The sequence below is a fragment of the Myotis davidii genome, unplaced genomic scaffold (genome assembly GCF_000327345.1).
Source record: "Myotis davidii unplaced genomic scaffold, ASM32734v1 scaffold49, whole genome shotgun sequence".
Lineage (NCBI taxonomy): Eukaryota > Metazoa > Chordata > Mammalia > Chiroptera > Vespertilionidae > Myotis > Myotis davidii.
In genome coordinates this window covers 1,052,689-1,059,075 of record NW_006300375.1, presented here as the reverse complement: position 1 = coordinate 1,059,075, position 6,387 = coordinate 1,052,689, and the positions used below count along the sequence as shown (strand labels likewise).

The 6,387-nt window shown below is 40.4% G+C and overlaps 1 pseudogene; it reads right to left on the bottom strand.

Annotated features, from left to right (window-relative positions):
• Positions 1–1,444: 1,444 nt before the first annotated feature.
• Positions 1,445–2,345, bottom strand: LOC102765091 (annotated as a pseudogene).
• Positions 2,346–6,387: the final 4,042 nt, after the last annotated feature.

Below are 6,387 nucleotides of genomic sequence, written 5' to 3'. Positions count from 1 at the left end.
TATATTATCTGCAGTGTCTGATAAAATAGCAATTTTTAGGCAAACTATCTTGTGATTTTATGTGGAAAGTTATTTTTTAATTCATATTTTTTACATTACTTATATTTTTAAAGTATCATTTATTTCATTTTTATGCAGTAAATAAAGTATATGATGGGTTTTAAGTAGAAAAACTTATAGAATAAAAACTAATTTAAAAATATTTTTTAATAGAGAAAAAATATGGTTTTTACCATATGGATATATGAGGGCTAAATGCCCTACAAAAATTGTACTAACTTTCAAACTGAGCTGTTGAAGTTGTCTGAGATGCACAGCACATTAAACATGATGTCTCTTACTGGAGAAGGTTAAAAGTACTCTTCTTCAAGAGCAGGCTGGCTTGCTCAACTGGATTTTCAGCGTGTTGTTTTTAGAGCCTCAGTGGATTATAAATTAAGTTGTTGTTCTGCTAAAATGCATATTTCAATTATGTGTTTTTTAAAAGGAAAAATGTTCTTTTATTTCTACACTTAAAACAATAAAAAATGCATGGCCTGTGCAGTATGCAAGTAATGAGTTATGAGATAGGATTTCAAATTACATTGCCTTTTCCCAGGGAAAATGCATGGAGTGATTCCCAGGACTTTTTGCACCCTTTGAGATTCAAAGGTGAGATAGTTTCTCTGCACCCACCACCTTCTTTCATTGGCTGCAATTATTTGTGTGTGATCAAAGTACCAGTTTATGAAGTGCAGTCCATGTTAAAAGTATATTTAGAAGTATGTGTTTCCTCCAAAATATGCCCCAAGTAAAAATTAAGTGAGATCATTTCCAAAGATGGTTAAATCCAAAATTTTAAAAAAAGTCTTGGAAAGGAAAACTTTAAATAAATGATAGAGTATTTCAAATCCTCGGGAATATTTATATAATATTTGCACATTGAAAATGGGCTGTATATTCTTTGGGAAGTTTTAGTTTCATTTATAATCCTGTATATGTCATGAAAATATAACATCTTAGAAAAGTATAGCAACTATAGTTAGTGAATATTAAAGATGTTAAATGATGACTAGTAAGATTTTATTATATACTAGAGGCCCAGTGCACAAAAATTTGTGCATTCGGGTGGGTCCCTCAGCCCGACCTGTGCCCTCTCGCAATCTGGGGCCCCTTGGGAACCCCTTCCCCTGGCTGCTGTCACCAGTTTTCTTCTGGTGTCCGGAACCCAGGCCTTCGCTCTTTGCCAGGAGGGGCCCGTGCGGTGGGCGAAGGGCTTAGCTCTTTTAAAAATACTTCTGAATGTTTGGTAAATAACCCTGTAGGAATCTACTTTCTGAAACATGCTGGTTGTTAAGGGCTGATTTGGGTAATCAACAAAATGTATGTTAAAATCCTAATCCCCTGAACCTCAGAATGTATCTGTATATAGAGATAAGATCTTTAAAGAGGGGATTACATTAAATCAGTCAAAGGGGGAGCTAGCTAGGCTCGGGTAGGGCAGCAGCTTGTCTGGCTCCCGAGAAACCCAACTTGAGTCCAGAGCCTCAACCACTTTGAAGCCAAAGTCTTCCTCCACCTTTATCTGCACAGGGGCCAGATCCGGAGTCAGTGGGACTCCTGCCCAGCACCCTTCCCGTGGCACTTGCTGCCTCTTCCAACCGCTGGGCCCCTCACCAGGGGCCGGACTGCTGGCTTCTGTGGGCTCTGGCATCCTCCTGGGCGGGGACAGCCCCTCTTTCTCCGGAGGCTCGTTCTCAGCGTTGCCTGGGGTGGGGGCGTCTGTGCCCTGACTGCCCTCGCCCTCCAGTAAGATGGTGAACTGGCTGGTCCAGTAGTCGTCGCCACGTAAGAGTCCAGCACCTTCATGAGGAACCTCTGCTCCTGCTGGAGTCTCCGTGTTATCCTCTATATCTGATGGAGCCTGTTCAGGACCCGCTTGATCTCCTTGCAGTGCCGACCTAGCACCTGGTACTTCCTGCGATTGAGTTCCCCTTGGCACCGCGGTCGCTGGCCTTGGGCTGCCTCCTCTTCTTCATCTCGCTCCTGGAGGCTGGAGCTGCCCAGACCCCCAGACATGAACTCCACTTCGGTCTCAAGCTCGCTCTCCAGGATGTGACGACAGAACAGCGGAGGCAGTGCCAGCTCCAACCAGGGAGGTGCTGAGAACTCCTCAAAGCCCACAGCTGCCATGGACCCCTCTCTCTGCTCCAGCTCCATTTCTCCCTGGCTCCAGGAAGAACTTCCAACCTTGCAAGCCTCTTAAAGTGCAAAATGACTCGCCCATCTGATTTCAAGACCAGGCACACAGGCCCCAGCCGCTAAGCCTCCTGGGAGTTGTAGTTCTCTATTTCCCACTCGCTTTCCTCGCCCCACCCCCACCCCGAATCCCCGCTGAAATGCCCTGCTTGCTGGTCTAAGGCCCCTGGCCAGGCATCTGAGTCACCTCCATCTTTATTCCTGTCCAGACACCGCGCAGTCTGACCACGGAGACTCTCTGCTTGGGAGGCCCCTGGGTCTCCTTCTGGGGCCTGGCTGTGCCGCCCCCGAGACCGGATTCCGTGCCCAGGTGGCAACACAGCCCCGGCCCCTGGGTCTCCTTTTGGGGCTGGGGATGTGCCACTGTTCAGTCACCAGAACTCGAGCCCCGGGGGCAACACAGCCCGGGTCCCTGGGTCACCTTCTGGGGCTGGAGCTGGGGCTGGGCCACTGCCCGGGCACGGGATCGCATTCCCAGGCCCATCGGTCTCCTTCTGGGGCCTAGTTGTGTCGCCCCGGGACCACGTCCCGAGGCAGGGGTGCAGCCTGGCCTCTGGCCCCGCCTCTGAGTGTTCTCCGATCACTGGTGATCTGTGATCTGAGAAGCCAGCGGGGCAGGAAAGAGGTGGACATCTCCCTCTTCCCTGGCCCTCCAGGCTTCTCCGATTACTGGCCCAGGCCTGGCAAAGGTGGCCCGGCTTCTCCAATCACAATGGTGGCCCAGTTCTCTGGCTCTTGGCTGAAACCTGGGTTACAACACAGGCAGGCGGCTCCTTCCATCCTTCCCTTTTCGCCTCCCATCATTGTGCCTACATATGCAAATTAACCGCCATCTTTGTTGGTGGTTATTCGCCATCTTGGCTGGTGATTAATTTGCATATCTCGCTGATTAGCCAATGGGAAGGGTAGCAGATGTACGGCTAATTACTATGTTTCTCTTTTATTAGATAGGATAATATCTTTCACACTCACATGAATTTAAAATGTGCTTTTTCCTCCCATTGAGGAAAAATTGTTTATATCATGCAAATACAATATTATGGAATCATATCTCAAAAAAATGTATTTTACAGTTTTCAATGGCAAACTTCTGTGGCAAAAAAAAAGTTTTACCCTTTAAATGATATACATTTCCTGTGACAAAACTTATTGTCAGTGTATTATCTGTGCTCAATCATGAGACATAATAAGTAAAGTCTATTTTATATAAAGTATAATGTGTCTCAATGGGGATAAACTATTTAAAGAATTTTCTCCCCAGCTATGGATGAAACCCACAACCCAGGTGTGTGCCCTGACCAGGAATTGAACCTTTAACCTTTTGATGCACTAGACAATGCTCAAACCAATTGACACACTCAGCCAGGGCCTCATTTGGTTCTTGTTTTGACCATTGGACTCTTTGCTCTAGAAAAGCCTCATGGTTCTCCTTGACTTGAGATCCACATTCTACTTATCCCTTTAATCTTTGATTTCCAGGTCATAGGTCTCCATTTTGGCAAAGATCCTGTTTAGATTAGTGTGGTTCCAGTGTAATATGCAGAGTACCATTGTCACTGTTTACCCCACCTTAGTACACCCTGACCTGGGCATATTAAAACAGTGATTAAGAAATGCAAACAACCAAAATCTCAAAGGAACTGATGTGCCAGAAACAATGTACTAAAGGAATAGCCATGATGAGTTTAAGATTTCAGGATTGGATTGTTGCTAGACCATCATTCAAGCTTTCATTCATTTTCTCAGTGTTCTGGTGTCAAGTATGAAATAGAGGTAAAGTAAATAGAAGTACTTTTTTTTTGCACTCAACAAGTAAATCAGAAAAGCAAATACACACAGGCAAGTGGTAAATATTGGAAAACAAAAGAGCTTTTAAGAGAGGTAGTAGGAATTTTGAGTTCAGTTTGGGATCTATTGAAGTAAGGGTATCTGGGAGACTTTTCAGAAGGTATTGTGATTCCTAGATGTTGAACACCATAAAGTAATTGGATCAGAGATTTGGATAGTCATTCAGACATGTATACAGTGGTTTGAATCATTGGAATGTATGAAATCACTCACTGATGATTTATAAAGTGAAACAAAAGTGAGACTCAATGCCAGAACCTAAACAAATAAACAAACAAACAAAAACCCTCAACTTTTATTCCGTTGAACTACCAATAAATATCTTAGTCAATTCACTCATTAATTAAATATGGTTAGTTTCAGGTTTTATTCTTTCAAGTTCTTTATCCCATTGATAACAGTGCAGAGTTTTTTCAGAACAGCAAAAATATTTGCTTTTCTTGGATTATGGTTCCATCTAAACTTTTCTATTGACAGGACTGAGGAAATCCAGAAGCCGGAGAATATATCAGAGGTTATTGTCCTAATGTATATTAATTGAGCTAAAATTCACTAAAAACTCCTTAATTATTATTACTAGCAAGCTTCTTAATTCTCTCCTAGTTGACAAACTTATGAATGTAGAAAAAAATCAATACTATTTTAATATTTCCAGAGAGTCCTGATCAAAATCAAATTACTGGAAGTTGATAAAATATACTTTATCAAATACTTTGCTTATTACGTCTGCTCTACATGAGGACTCATAATGTGTTAGCTGTGAGTAATGCCATCTTAACTCATTAGATTTATGGAAAATTAGTCTCTAAAGAAAATCAGGGAAGTTATCTTTTTTTAGCATAAAGCAATATTATTTCAGGTGCTTTCCTCAAGGAACTACATATTTGCTAACAAATAATTTCCCCAATGCGATTTATTACACTTTGACTAAATAGTATATCTCTGTAGAGTGTTCACAAAAGAAAATAACATGATTCTCTACCTGATTGTGAACTAATATGTTTTTTCATGATAATAGTTACTAAAGGAACCAATATTAAAATGTATTTGTGGCATTTGCCTTACAGAATAACTTTCACAAGGAGAATATTCCCAAAATATACCATTAAGGTTTTTATTTCATGTACTTCCATCCTTAGAAGCAAAGTTTCCAAACTTTGCAAAACAAATAAGAAAAAACACATTTTTCTTCTTTATTTATTTTATTTCATTTTTATTGTTGAAACTATTACAGATGTTCCCCATTTGCCTCCCCTCACCAGTCCTTTCAATTCTTTCAGAATATGCTTAATAGAGTAATTTAATGGCTGCTAGAGACTACAGATAGACAATGGAAAAGAAAAACATAATGTGAGACATTATCCACTGAGTAACTAAAATATAAAAAAATAAATTGCACTATATAAAGTGCAACTATACAAACACTTATATACTAGAGAAATCATAGCCAGCTTGCATCTCTTGTTCAACTGGGGAAGTCTGAATTCGTTTAGGGCCATGTAAAAGCAACCATTTTGCAGTTGTTTAAAAGGATTATGGACATAGCATCCATGATCTCATCTGCAGTGGTGGAACTTGCTAGGATTTTCCACATACAAATTATTTTTACACAAAAATGTATTTGTTTAGATAGCATGACACCATGTGGTTGATTCAAATGCTTATATTCCATATCTTTTTCATAAATCATGATCTCAGGAATGTTGAAAATAGGTCAAAGAGATAAATACTGAGACAAAGATTACAGAACAGTCATAGTATTTATAAGAAGTCTTAAATTTTAATTTGGTTGAGTAGTTGGCTTTACATTCTCCTCATTTTAACTTATGCTCAAATCTCATTGTCTTTATTTTTTTAAAAATTTAGAGACTTTTGCCGTAACAAAATCAATTTGCAATACCAACTCATCCAACTTCCCACAGCTACTCTGGCCTCCACCCTGTCACTACCAGCAACCATACCCAGACGTGGAAACTAAGACACAAAGTTAATGACTTTTCCAAAATCCTATAGATGGTGATTATATAATATCTTCATTAAAAGTTAAAATGCAAATTCCATATTTATAAAATACAAACATACTGTGATGAAGTTGTTGGTTGACCATACAACTGAGTTGGAGGTAATCCCTTTCCTCAAAGGCCTTCTGTTAGAGAGCTGATTTACTCAACTGCAAATATTTTTTATTTTTAATTTAGCTTATATATTTATTCTCTTTTTTTCTTGTCTCCAACATTTTCCAGCCCCAACTTCTCAGACATGTCAATCCATCTCACGAAAAGTAAGTATAATTAGCCTTGG